This window comes from Rhincodon typus, chromosome 3 (genome assembly GCF_021869965.1).
Source record: "Rhincodon typus isolate 14 chromosome 3, sRhiTyp1.1, whole genome shotgun sequence".
Lineage (NCBI taxonomy): Eukaryota > Metazoa > Chordata > Chondrichthyes > Orectolobiformes > Rhincodontidae > Rhincodon > Rhincodon typus.
The window spans coordinates 19,430,726-19,445,506 of record NC_063334.1 but is presented as its reverse complement, the minus strand read 5'-3'; positions in this window follow the sequence as shown (position 1 = coordinate 19,445,506).

Below are 14,781 nucleotides of genomic sequence, written 5' to 3'. Positions count from 1 at the left end.
TGTGGGTGTTGAGGTGGGAACCTCACTGTGCAGGGCTGAGTTGTCTATTCAGTAGGCACAGGTACTTATTAATGACCTGGAGGTAGCTGTAAGTCAGGAGCTCCCAGCGCATTAAGTCAAAGGCAGCCTCCAATAGCAGTACAGGGGATCATCCACAGTCAGGTGGCCAGTCAGGATGTGCTTAGACAGGAAGTGTGAAGGCTACAGGGTTCATGGGAATGGCAATCAAATAGGGGATCTGGATGTTTGGGGCCTCATCCACATGTAGAAGTGAAGGCTGGAAACCACTGTCTGAAAAGCTCTTGCTGTCTGTACTGTAAAAGAAAATGGCTGTGACCACACCCAGAATGAGCAGGGCAACTGTTTTGGTCTTTCATGGGATCCACTGACGTGAGATCTTTAAATGGGCAAGAATGTTACAGACACACCCATGCCCTGTACAAGACAAAAGACCTGCAGGCTCTCAGACCCTCAGTTTCCTCTCACATTGACTCTCTAGTACAACTGCCTGTCCCAGACATTACTGGACACTTAATTCAGTATCAACACTGAAGGCCAGAGAAATAATAACAATGATGAACCTAGAGGGGCAATGACACTATGCACAACTTGTTCTTCTTGCATTGAACTGTGCAGGAGGTTCTCAACATGGACTGATCCATGGCTTTCCAATATGGATATGAAGTTAGGCATCATATTGGCACATATACATGGGGGTAGGCAGAGACTGAAACAAACAGATGTGTTGCAAAACCATTCACATTTATACAAATATGAGATTTTATAAACTTGTGTTGTTACTGGTACCACCAAAGTGCTCTCAAAAGGTTTTTGTTTCCTATTCCTGAGGGTCTGCTTGCTGGAGACAAGTGGACCCTCCTTGACTTGAAAATATCCAAGGGTCAGAGGGGACAGGGGAAGGCAGGATACAGGTGGAGGTTCCCCAACCTCTGGAGTCTCCTGAGTGGAAACTTCTGAGGGGTCTGTGTGTGAGTTTCCTCCTCCAGCTTGGTGTGCGATGGAACTTTTATACCTCCTTTTGAGGAGGGGACATGTGGAGTAAGTACCAGGCTTCGCAGCCAGCTGCAGAGCAGGCAGAGGGAGGTGCAAACCAAAGTGTCTTCCCAAACTTTCTAACCTTCATGTTTTCACCAAGGTGTCAGTATCGGGTGTGGTTGGTGAGGGTGTTAGGGGTAGCAGGCAGCCTTGCTGACGCTTTCTCTGAAGTCTCTTCCTCTGAGGTTGAAGCAGTGACTTCTGACAGAGCACCACATTGCACCTCAGGAACCATGGAACCTGATGGTATCTCAAGACCACTTGGGAGAGAAGGCACGAATGCTACAGTTAAAAGTAGTGTGCAATAAATGATGCTGACAGCAAGCTTAAAATGAGAGTTGCAGTGGAATGAAGAGTGACATTTACTCAGTTGGCAAGACATGAATGTCTCAGCATATCCATAGTAGACCCAATCATCTCCTGCAAGTGTCAGGATTCTTTCCTTGTAATGAGTGAAGAGACTGATGTCAACCACCCTTCCATCCATCCAGGTTCTTTCTGTTCTGTTATCATAGAATCACTACAGTGTGGAAGCAGACCATTTGGCCCATGCAATCCACACCAACCATCCAAAGGGCATCCCACTCAGACCCACCGCTCCTAGCCTATCCCTAGGACCTTGCGTTTCCCATGCCTAATCTACCTAGCTTGCAAATCCCTGGACACCGTGAGCAATTTCGCATGGCCAATCCACCTAACCTACACATTGTTGCAATGTGGGAGGAAACCGGGGCACCCGGAGGAAACCCACACAGACACGGAAAGAATGTGCAAACTCCACACATACAGTCGTCCGGGGGTGGAATCGAATCCAGGTCCCTGGTGCTTTGAGGCAGCACTGCTAACCATTGAGCCACTGTGCCGTCTCAAATATGGGCTGTGATCTTGTGCAATCAGAAGTTGAGAGGGATTGAATGCATGAAAGTGGGTGGCAGAATGGTTAATACTGGTGCAGGTTGTCAAAATATGGTGAAGTGTTCCCAGTATGTGAGTTGGCAGTGTAGAACCCATGTAGAGTTAGATGTACTGGGGTTGTTAGGGGTATTGGGGAAGTGACAGCAAGCGAGGAAAGGTGCTGCATGCCATCAGGAGATCAGGACAGTATAGGATCTTGGTGCTGTGGCAGAGATAGAGTGAGTGTGAGAGAAGGGAGTGATACTTTCCCTGACAGAGTGGAAACGATTAATGACTTCCTGTCTCCTCTGTTGACCATTTCTCTGCATAGTATGGGCTGCATTAAAACGGGTGGTGATCTCAGATCAGGCTGCCAGTATCTGGTGACCTGGCCTCCCCTGCCAGTCCCCCAGGAAAAGCACAGCAACCCTCTGGAGCTTCGCATTCATCAGGAAATCCAGGTCTCTCAGAGCCAGCCCCACTGTACCCATCTCTAACATCTCCAGAAAGAAAGATTCAGAATGCCAATGTTTTCCAGGATGCACAGCAACATTTTGAAATGGTGCAGGGTCCAGGGACACTGGTCTTTTGGCAGATATCCGGTGGGTGGCAAATTATTTGGGGAACAGTGGAGCTGGAATCAGGCAGGGGTGTCACCATAGTGGGGGCTAAGGGGAAGGAAGTGGATAATAAGGTGAGTGTGGTAAGATGTGATGGGAGATCTTGCTGAACCTCACAGGGAGAAACTCACTGTGAACCTCAACTAAACTGCCATTTAATCAAAAAAAAGTAAGATCCAGCCTATCATGCATTTTGCAAAGGATATCAAGGCACTTGGGAGGATGTGGAGAAAACTTACTAGTCTGAATGCAGCGATGAGAATTTTCCACTATGTGAAGATAGAAGAAGAAAAAGGGTAGTCTTCTGACACAGTCAAAGTTCTAATTGAGGTGTTCGTTAGGACTTTCGATTGCAGGGTGGTTGGTGACCAGAGGCATGGATTTAAGCCAATTGAATAAAGAACTAGGCAGGAACAGTTTTATATGCAGTGAGTTATTTGTAGGGAAAAAAATGCATCCAGGATTGTCTTCCTGATGGAATAAAATCTGGGCAGAAGCAATTTCTTTTGTGTTGATTAATTTTTTTTAAATGCTGGAGAAATACAGGATTGACAGTTACAAGGGTGATTCTTGGAAGAAATAAAATACATGATGGTGATAAGGATCTCTGCATGGCTTAGAGTTTAAACTCATTCTATTTCAAGCAATTGACTATTGATGAATAAATTAGATTGTAATGCCCACTTCTACTGGAAGTTTGGTTAAACACCTACAGGGCTGCAGAGTAACCTTGTAGATGCCACTCCTTTCAGCATACTTAAATAACAAAGATTTTGTACCTGATGAGACAATCTGAGAGAGGCTAGATAGGTGCATCAAATGGCTGTTTTATTATTTTGAAAGAGCATCAGGATTTTGGAGAAACCTTGTGATGATATCACAGAGCTGCATATCACTGAACATAAATAGCACATTCTAGATAATTAGTCCATTCAACACTAGATTGAAAAGATTGTGAGAATATATGGACATGAACACACTTCCGATTTTAAGATGGATGAGTCTCGAATAAGTTAAGTGCGTGCCTGACATATGATTACCATGTACAGGAGTATTTAGTACGAAAATATAACAAACAGTGTTACTTTGAGGTCTAAGTTTGAAGACAGTCTACAAAGAATTTAAACTCACTGCTGGACATCAAGCAACTTATCCAAATTCATTATGATCTGATATATTGTATTATATTTATTCTTTCTTTCCAATTTAAACCTATTGTCTTTTCATTTGTTTCGCTTTTTTTATTAGGGGTTAACACTTCTGTCTTCTCATTGCTTTCCCAGTCCCTAATGAAGACAATAATTTCAGCTTGCATTGCATTCTATCCCACATCATCCACAAATGCTCCATTTGCAGAAGCCAAAGCATCAGAGAAAAAAGTTCTGTTCAGAAATCCATGAAATAAAATTATCAGCATGTTAATTTAGTCATAGAATGTGCATTTGGATAACTCTGAACTGCAGCCAAGGAAATATTTCAGCATTTCTGTTGTTCAACATAAAATATCAAAAACTCCTGTCAAAATCCCAAGGATGAATGAAGCAAGATCTAGACCACTTATGTTTATAAATATACATTTAGATAAGAGTACTGAATTTATAATAAATAATAGAACAGAAAACAAACATCACTCAGCAGTATCTGATGAAGAGAGAAACAGACTTAACATTTCAAGTCTATGACCTTTGTCAGAAACTGATCATCAGCCTGATACATTAAGCTGGTTTCTGCTTCTACAGATTGTATTTAACTTGCTGAGCACATCTAACTTTTTCTGTTTTATCTTCCAATTCCTAGTGTTTTTTTTTTCTTTTAGGCTACTGAATTTACTGTTGCTTTGCAGATCTTTTCAATGTCTGTTCCTTTATTTTTACTTGATACAATTTTATTCTGTAATTTAAAAGGTGTGTTGGCCGCTTTAAGTTAAGATACCTGCATGCCATGTGTGGCTTTAAAACAGAGAATGAAAGCCACCGGAAACTGCAGCACCATCTTCAGGATTTGGTTAGTCACTAAAATAGAGAGGGATAGTTCCTTTGTGTAGACATTTTGAGGAATGATGGAATTTTTTCAGGCATGGTTTACAGCATATATTTTTATATGACTTTGTAAATCAAGCTGTGACATTTTGCTACTCTAATATCTTTACATCTTAGGATCATTTCACACACATTACGAGCCTCCAAACAAACATTGCAAAATTGTGCATTGCACCTCCATTTAAAATATTAACATTTCACATCAAATAAATATTATTAAATATGAAAAATATTTAAGTATTAAAAATTATGCAATATCTGTACATTTTTGTCCCATATAAACACAGTGATAGGGCTTATATATTTCAGTTCAGGGTGACCTAACCATTCAATCACGAGTTTGTCATTGGTAAGTTATGAGGTCATCTGCAGTAATGAAGCATAAAGCAGCATTACACAGTTTCTCCCATTATTTGTCCTGTATTTTTGTGAAGTTGAAGGGAAGAAATGTACTGCCACTGTCTGACTGTGCATCTGCTACTATAGATCAAAAATGTCTTGATAGCACAATTTGCTTTTGAAGCCTTAATGATGCTACATAAGGTTGGATTTTGGTAAAACAGACCTTGAAACATGGGCTAGATGATTTAGAACAAGGTGGTAAGTATGAGCTGTGTGGGTCATCATTTTGCAGTAAACATGAAATTTCCTTCAACTTTTTGAGCTGTAATTTATTTTGTAGCAATTAATTAAAAACAGTATGCATGTGTGTGGTTCAGAAACAAACAGTACACTGGTCTATTCATATCCTGGGTTAATGGTTTTCTCCAATTGACCAGATAATTTTCAATTTTCAGCTGCTGTGACCAATATGTTTAAATATAGACTTGAAGTCTGCAGGGTAATCTAACTGAGATTTTTAACATGAAAATATGCTTGATGGAGTAGATGCAGAAAGATAGAAATGGTCTGCACTGCACCCATTTCTGTGGCTTAAAACGGATGAAAAGCAAACTGATTTAGCATAAAGATGGCCTGTTTCCAAACTCAACAGACACTTTACATAGCGAATAGTTAGAGTACGGAATGTGCTATCTGAAGAATGGCGGAGGTAGGTTCAATCAGAACATTACAAGGGCATTAGACAGAAAGGCATAGATAAGGTAGACAGGCAAAACCTTTTCCCCATGGTAGGTGAGTCTAAAACTAGAGAGGATAAGTTTAAGGTGAGAGGGGAGAGATACAAAAGGGTCCAGAGGGGCGATGTTTTTCACACAGAGGGTGGTGAGTGGCTGGGACAAGCTGCAAGAAGTAGTGGTGGAAGCAAATACAATGTCATCATTTAAGAAACATTTAGACAGGTACATGGATGGGATAGGCATGGAGGGATATGGATCAAATGCAGGAAAATGGGATTAGTTTAATAGTGAAAATGAGGTGGCATGGGTAAGTTGGGCCAAAGGGCCTGCTTTCATACTGAGGACCTCTATGACTTATTCTTTTTTTCCTTTATTCATTCATGAGATGAGGGCATCACTAGCCAGGCAGCATTTATTGCCTATCCCTGGAGCCAACCACATTGCTGTGGGTCTGGAGTCACATGTAGGCCAGACCAGGTAAGGATAGCAATTTCCTTCCCTACCATTAGTGAGCCAGATGGGTTTTTCCTGACAATTGACAGTGGATTCATGGTCATTGTTAGATTCTTAATTCCAGATATTTATTAAATTCAAATTCCACCATCTACCCAGGTCCCCAAAATGTTATCTGGGTCTTGAATTAACAGTCCAGCGATAATATCACAAGGCCATCATCTCCCCAGTCATCTCTATGATACTATTTGTATAGAAATAACGTGCAAGATTATTGGGGAAAAGCCTAATCATTAGCATCATCTTGCCTCCTTAGCCAATTTGCCTACATTGAAAACAGGTGCTGCTGCATAGGGGAAGTTCCAGGTAAAATGTAATGACTTCACAACAGGCTTCACCAGAGGACCCTGCTTTCTTGAGGAGTTCTTGACCTCTGTGTAAGGCTGCCAGTGGCAGAGACTGCCTTTCCCCACCCATTTTCGCTGGAGCCTTCCCTTAGTCTGCAAGTGCAGCGTCAGAAATCGCCATTACCAGGTGAAGTTGCTGGAGCTGCTTTCATTGAGCCAACTGCAGTAGGTCGCTGCTCTTAACAAGATGGCACTTCCAGGGGCAGTCACTTAGTTAACTGCTGCTGACGACAAAAGGCAGCCCTCTGTTGATCAGTTTTCAAAGTGGGTTGCCCCATACTTTAAGCGTCACTTCTACCACCTTACAATCAAGGTCGCATATATTTAGATGAACAAGAATTGTAAACATTTATCGCCAGTTATTTGTGATTCTTACCAAAGTTTCCTGTGCTCCCATGCCAGTAAATCCAGGAAAAAAGGAATGATCCTTTTTTTTTCAGCTTTATGTACTTTTAAAAACAATTAAACTGTTCATTAGTTACCACACTGTTGAATTACTTCTCTTCATAACCCTATTCCCAATGCAATTGTTGTGGATATCCGTAGTTGCAGAAATAATTGAAAATGGTTGGTGTAGAAATGTTTAGCTGTTTCCTGAATAATTTAGTGAAATGAAAATGCAGGTTGTAGAGCAAACTAGAGTGTCCCTTTACGTGGATTAGTTTTTAATTACCAAAGAGATGATTATTTATAAGAGGACAATGAACTGCATAGTAGAGGATATGGTATATATTGTGATTCCTCATGTAGGCAAGTTCTAGCAGTTAATACATGAACAGCATTGCAGAGCAAGCTGTGCATAAATCCACTCAACCGGAAAAAGGTACAAATTTAAATTGGATTGGATTATGCTGCAGGTAGAAATGGCTGTGTCAAAAGGACTGAAACGATAGTGGCAACACAACCTTGGCTGTTGGCAAGGTCCAACTGGATTTAACGTCAATGTCGTTGGCAATCAGAGAACCAGTGGTATTCAGTCCAGGCAGTGTTAGTGGAAGTGGTGGCTGTGGTTTGGTACTTCACCCAAATAGTAGATTCAGTGATGGACATCTGTCTCACAATGAGTGAGGTGATGGTAAAGGTCTCTGGTGCTGGACTTGGGTCTGGGATGGTCATAGGGTCTTAGAGTCATAGAGTCATACAGTATGGAAACAGACTCTTTGGTCCAACTAGTCCACGCCGACCATGTTCCCAAACTAAACTACAGTGAAGGCAGTGGCTGGTTCTGGTGTCAGGAGGTTTTGCCACATGATTGACCATTGCTGCAGGAAAATCAATCTGTCGTCCATTGGTGGCCTGACTCGAATGTCCTCACAGCCCACCCCACACCCTGTGCCCACCAGGTCTCTCCTCAGGTGGAGGGATTTGGCCCCCTCCCAATCCATTTCTGGTTGAATGCCAGCATTGAAACCGAACATTTGGAATGCAGAACTGATCACAGGGTTTCACTGAAAACAATATGCATATTGCTGACAGTGGAGAGGATAATACTGGGCCTTCTGCAGGTGAAAGCGCTCGCTGTGTTTAGGATTTTCAGGATTTTCCCCTAGTGACGTTTACACCGAGTGAGATTTAATTAACACAACAACAGGTTTCTCAAGAAAATAAAACAGACCATTGCAAAAATATGCTGTTAATTATTGGGCTTTTCGTTCTTATCCTGATGTGCAAAAAGACTAAATCTATCCTTACACAAATCTGTTTTGCTATGAAGCAGTAATCATGTTTAATTTTGTACTGGATACTATATTTTCTGGTGTGAACCAATGCAAGGAAAACATGTAATGAGGGGTAATTCTGCAATCTGACAGTCCCTGTAGACAACAGCGCTCACAAGCAAGTTTATTTTACAGAGTAGAATATTTTGAGATATACTCCCTGTGAGGATTGCTCACCCTAGAAGCATGTTGTTTCTCATTGATAATTTAACTCAGATGCAGCTAACAGTACTGTCCTCATGCAATTTGCAGATATGCTCGTCCAGTAATGAAGCTGCCGGATTGCCATTTTAAACTCATCTGCTTTATTGCAGTCCTGTAGAGAAGGAAACCTGCTACTGTCATCTAATCCAGCCTATATGTGACTCCAACACCACATCAGTATGGTTGAGTCTCAAATGCCTGCTGAACCGGCTATCAAGTAAAGGCCTATTATCCATCTTCTGAAAGCTACTAGAGGTGGCCACAAATGCCAGCCTTGCCAGCAGTGCACACATCCTAAGAAGATGTTTCTTTTAATCCTTTAAAAGATAACATTAATGTTGCCTACCTCAAACATTACTCTTATATATGCACTAAATACTTGCAAAGGACGACAAGATAAGTGTGGCAGAGCTTTATCTCTCTGATATAATGCAAAGTCAGAACAAAGAAAATAAATCGGTGAAGGAATTCTATTGTGTTGATTATTATCCCTAATCATTTCGCGTTAGCCTAAAAGCAAAATGCATTTCCAGAGATTTTGACTCTCAAAGTGAGCAGTTCATGCCCTCTATCAAGATCAGAGCTTTCATTAAGACACAGATATTCAAAGAGTTCGAACTGCCCTTCTGATGCTTCTTGGATCCTTTTGATTCCAGCAGGAGATTCTGGGGGTTAGCCAGCTGTAAGTAATATTGGAAGATATTAATTCCTTTCCTTAAAACAAAAGACTGCCATTTCTGCTTTACCGAGGCAAAGCAATAAGAGCAGAGAATTCAGCTAGATTTTAGTGACATAGCTATTTAGAGGCAGCAGTGGTAGAACAGGTTCTGTAAGAATATTTTAACTTTTTTGAGGGAGCGTGTAAAATTCTCAGGTTGATCATTCTATCACCTTCCTAACCACCACTGGTTTGGGGTGAGTAAGGGGGAGGAGTGAAGAAGGTTAGGGAAGCCTGCCTTGTAACAGTTATGGCTTTGTGCTGGCCAGTTAGGGGCCTTATGTTGATGAATTCTGCAACATTATGATGCATGCAGTTGATGGCATTCAACACCGGGGGAAGCCAGCTATGTTTCCAAATCCCACTGCCCAGGCTGCTGTACTGACTGTTTCATCAGGTGAAGAAATGAACTAATGAGATTTTGCAAAGTTGGTAGCTTCATTCAAGAAGGCACAAAGTGCACTGATAATGAGGGCTGTGCCTCTATCGTTCATTCAGTTTCAGCCTCCTAATATGCAGCAACTTGGTGAAGGTGCTGTGCTGCCTGAGTGATCAACACATTACATCAAAAGGGAGTTCCTACTGTGCTCCAAACCTCCTCTCATCCCAGACCTACATCAATTATTCAACTTTTCAGTGCATTCAAGGCAGATCATTGCTAAACTTACATGACAGCTGATGAAGCAATGCTCTCACACCTCGCACAGTACCCTTGCAATTTGCACAATTGAGGCGGCACCTTTGGCCAGCATTTTCCTCTTTTTAAGTCAGTTCTGCTTACTTCTGCATCATTAAGATGTTCAATTATCAACGACCAATGGAATAGTGCAAATCACCTTTGATCAGCATCTAAACCCTTAACACCAGCACAGCGGTTCAGCGGTCAGTACTACTGCCTCACAGCACCAGGGGCCTGGGTTCGATTCCAACCTCGGGCAACTGTCTGTGTGGAGTTTACACATTCTCTTCATGTCTGTGTGGTTTTCTTTGGGTGTTCTGGTTTCCTCCCACAGTCCAAAGATGTGCAGGCTAGGTGGATTAGCCATGCTAAGTTGACTGTACTGTACAGGGATGTGTAGATTAAGTGGGTTATAGGGGGATGGGTCTGGGTGGGATGCTCTGTAGGCCAGTGTGGACTTATTGGGTCGAAAGGCCTGTTTCCACGCTGTAGAGTTCTAAGACCTTCATTTTGAATGCATTGAAAATGGACGATGAACTGATTGCAATTGAGAAGTGGCTGGAGTTTGCAAACATCTGCTTTATGTTCTTCCTCCTTTAAAACCTTACTGTCGAGAAGAAGTCAATCTGGCAGATGTTAATCCTGCCAGAACTCTACTTGTGAGTGATGCAAGGCCCTCAGGGTGTGATTGCAGTAATCAGGAACTTGCACAGTGCAGTTTAGAGACATCATAGTAGCCTGGATGTGAAACACATGCAGTGTTTGACTGAGTGGAATACAAATCCTGGTCACAAGCAGTCCTGACCATCTTATTGGTCATTGCAGATTTATCACAGTCGATCTCTGTGGAGCAGAAGTAATCACAGGCAGCAACCTTTTAATGCCAGTTGCGGGCATGCATTGCAATGCAAGCCTATGCTACCTCAATGCCCTGCAGGGTTGGCAAATGCCAGGTGTAAATGTCCAATGGATGAGGTGGCTCATGTGATTGGTGCCCATGAATCGTGTCCTAAGATGCTGTTTGATACTGAATGACATGGAGACTGATTGTAGCCAGCAGTGAGCTAAAGTTACCAGGTGCTAGTACCATTGTTGCAACATGAGAAGAACAAGCCAAAACAAATCAGCCTTCCTTCCCTGGATTCGCAACCCGTGCAATTAAAACGTTCAATGACATTCAAAATCAACCAATTATTCCTAACCGGACTTTACAAGTAATGGATATCAGACACCAAATTTATAATTTAAATACCTTAACAATTTATTATTAATAATGTAACGTTAGCAGAACATAGAACATAAACACAATCCACTCAATACCTATGATCTATGCCCAATCTTCTTTAAACACCACCTTTCGGAAATCCTTGAATTATGCATTATAATCCAGGGATATAGGATTGGGTCTTCCTTGAATGCCGAAGTCACAGTACCATGCAAATAATTTTCACAGATCGCTGTAGACTTTTACTAATGTCTTATCGATTGGGATTCTTCCCTCAAAACCTTCAGCAATTCTTTAACTGGGTATAAACTGGAGAGAGTAAAGCTCAAAACAACTTCCAGTCTTGCAGCTTCCACACACACCGCCTTCTGCCCAAAGCCTAGCCTAAACCAAATCAAATTATGGCTTTCTCTTTCTTTTCAACATCCTCTGGGATTGGCTGTCCTGCACTGTTCCACCCTTGATTGACCCATTCAAAATCCAACCAGCTGCCAGGCAATTGAACATCACATCTAATGCTAAATCATCTGCTGTGTTCTTAGATCAATAACTGACTTGTAATTAACTTTCCAGGTCAGTTCCTATAAACAAATATCAGTTCATTTGCTCTCTTTCTTCAAAAAAGAAAACAAGCTACAAATCAAAGTTCAAAATTTACTTCTCAATTTCAGCTCGCAGTTCCAAACCAAAACTGAGAAAAATAAAAAATAAAAGAATAAAGATCTCAACCATGTCAATATTTAATCCTTATTTCCTTAATATTTAGCTTCCTATTTTCCCAAACCTTGGCAAGTTTGGAATGAGAGTAAGGTAAATATTAAGAAACTTAAATAAAACAAAGAAACTATCAGGTACTGGAAATCTGAAACAAAAAGACAAATTGCTTGAGGAAAACAGTAGGTCGAGCAGCATCTGTGGAGAGAAAACAGAGTTAATGTTTTGAGACCAATGACCCTTCTTCAGTTTGATGAACCTTCTCTGCTGGAAGTTGGAGGACTGCCAGAGACCAGGCACTTGCTCCGCTGCAGGCAGGCTAAGACCCTATGGTGTTGAAAAATTACAACTTCGCAGAAATGCACAACGAGCATTGGAGCAGCAGGCAGGTTTATTAGAGGCACTCGCAACCTGACTAAAAGGCTGGAGGATTCCATTAACTGTTCCATGCTCCATCTGGCATGCAAGTGTTTCGCTGCCTCCAATGAACAGCTTGGCAGTTGCCATGGAGAGTCAGGTCCTTCATTTCTGTTGGGTAGATCCACACACCAGAGCATGCTCATCACCAATTGCAAGGCAACAGAGGGAAAAGGAAACTTGACGTCATTCCGGGTGACTTTTGCTCACAAGGAGCTAGGGCAGCGCAGTAGGCAACTAAGTGAAGGAGAAAACAGAACAGGCCCTACAGGTCTCCTCTCAGGTCACCCCAGAAGTGGCCACACCTTCCACCTCCACCCTGCCACCTTCGGCCCTGTGGGAATTCAAGCAAGAAGGCTGAAACTGCATCTGGGAGTTACACTCACTATGTTTGGGCCATTTAACTACAAACAAAGTCAGGGTCACACAAATAAAACTCCAAGGCCACAGGCTATACTGTAGGACATGCTATCTCCATGCCTCTATTAGATCCTGGGAGTGTACCTGGAGGGAAAAGAAGAAGAAGATTCTATGAGAGTACATAGGTGGCATGGGTGAGACTCCATTGTAATAATGTCATATTTCAATGAAGCTCTGAGAATGAAGGTGCAGAGATGAGCCATCCTTACAGTTACACAAAGTTTTATGGTCCACCATGCGCAGGCTATGGGCTTTGGAAGGTGATTGCTGGTTTGGCAACTCGGATGCATCTTTCCAGATGGCACTGCGCTGCTTGTGCCTCACAGCCATTAGTGAGATTGATTTTTAATGCTGCATGATGTGATCAAGAGGGCAGAAGTCCAGGATTTGAACTCCATACAATAGGTCAAGGTGTAAGATTCGTATACAGTATTTTGTGATCACAGATGTCTTTCACCTGTACTGTGTGGGTGTCTATTTACTGCAATTGCTCCATTGAGGGGTTTCACACTACATGAAAGTGGAATCCCTCTCTCTAACAGAATAAGACTCTTACTTTCTATCTCTGAGTGTGCTGGCAGCCATTTTAATCTCCAATGCACAGCTGTTATTTTGATAATGATGGAAGGAATCAGTATTTGTGCTCCACAGATTGAGTCACAGCCTGAGCATCTCAGTCTGTGTGACCCCACACAAATCTACATGTTCCCTTCTTGGTTGTCCTCTATGTCAACCTCATTGATTTGATCTTCCTCACGTTCCCATCCAATCTGTCTACTTAAGTGTTCATCTGAACATTTTATTCCTCAGTCATGAGGCATACCATTTCATTATGCTGGATATAGTAGCACACTGACTCCACATCAAAGATTTTTGTTGATTTCCCCCTGCACGATCACTTTCCCTCCTATGCTGTATTGTCACCTCCTCCTCCTTACATGTTTAATTGCCCATTTCACAATTGCTATCCCCTCTGTATCTCAGCATTCTGCCTCCATTCCCCGTAATTACATTCCCGACTGCCACAGTGCCCCTCCAATAACATACTTTGACTTTTAGTGGACAGATTCTCAGGACTGACTGTGGCCCATTCTCTTGGTTGACTTGGACAGCCAGGTATGACTAAAGAGCCCTGACTAATCTCTATGTGGCTCCCCGATTGGTGTACCACAATTTCACAAACTTTTTGCACTGATCCTACAGGACTGACTATGGCTCATTTCATGGACTAGTATGATACGGAACCGCTGACCTCTTCAAGTCGCTGACTGACCGCTCACAAATCCACAGTCTGATATCAAATGTTGTCCTTGACTTACTGTGCTATGATCCCTTTGACTTGACTGAAGACTATTCCCCTTAGTTTTTGAGAGTTGCCCATTTTGTTGAAGTACATGAAGTGTTTTAGCTGTATTCGCTACTGGCGAATGGTGGTTAGGGTTAGGGTTAGGGTTACGCGTGACTTTGGCATGAGATTGATGTGGCACTGTGCCATACAGAAACATATCCACCCCCTTGACTGACCACTGCTGACACCATGGCAAGATGCCTGACTTTGTGTCTGTGCTAAAGGGCAAGGTAAGGCACAGATGAGCAGCCAAGTAACCACAACATTAGTGAGTGAATGAGTGCTGAGAGAGAAAGTGAAGAACCCTGAGGTGCATGCTGGTACAAACCAGGAGCTGAAGGCCTTTCCCTGCATTTGAGGTGTCCTGGTAGCAACATTTCACTGATAGATGCTGGTGTTTTCAAAAAAAAGCAGCATGGAGTGCTGAACTGTACTACAAGTGGATCTGAAACATTCCATGAGGTAAAGATAATATGTATCCAAATGCCACTGTCCCTAGATGGGGTATAGGGGTGATGTCTGCCATGGAGCATACACTGAGAGATTGGTGACTGACACTTTAATTATCACCTCTAATTTTTATCTCCTGGGGTAGGGAGAGAGTAGAAAATTGCATTTCAATGAGGCAAGATTAGGCAATAATGGCATGCTAACACATGCAGAGATAGTAGGAACTGCAGATGCTGGAGAATCTGAGATAACAAGGTGTAGAGCTGGATGAACACAGCAGGCCAAGCAGCATCAGAGGAGCAGGAAGGCTGACGTTTCGGGCCTAGACCCTTCTTCAGAA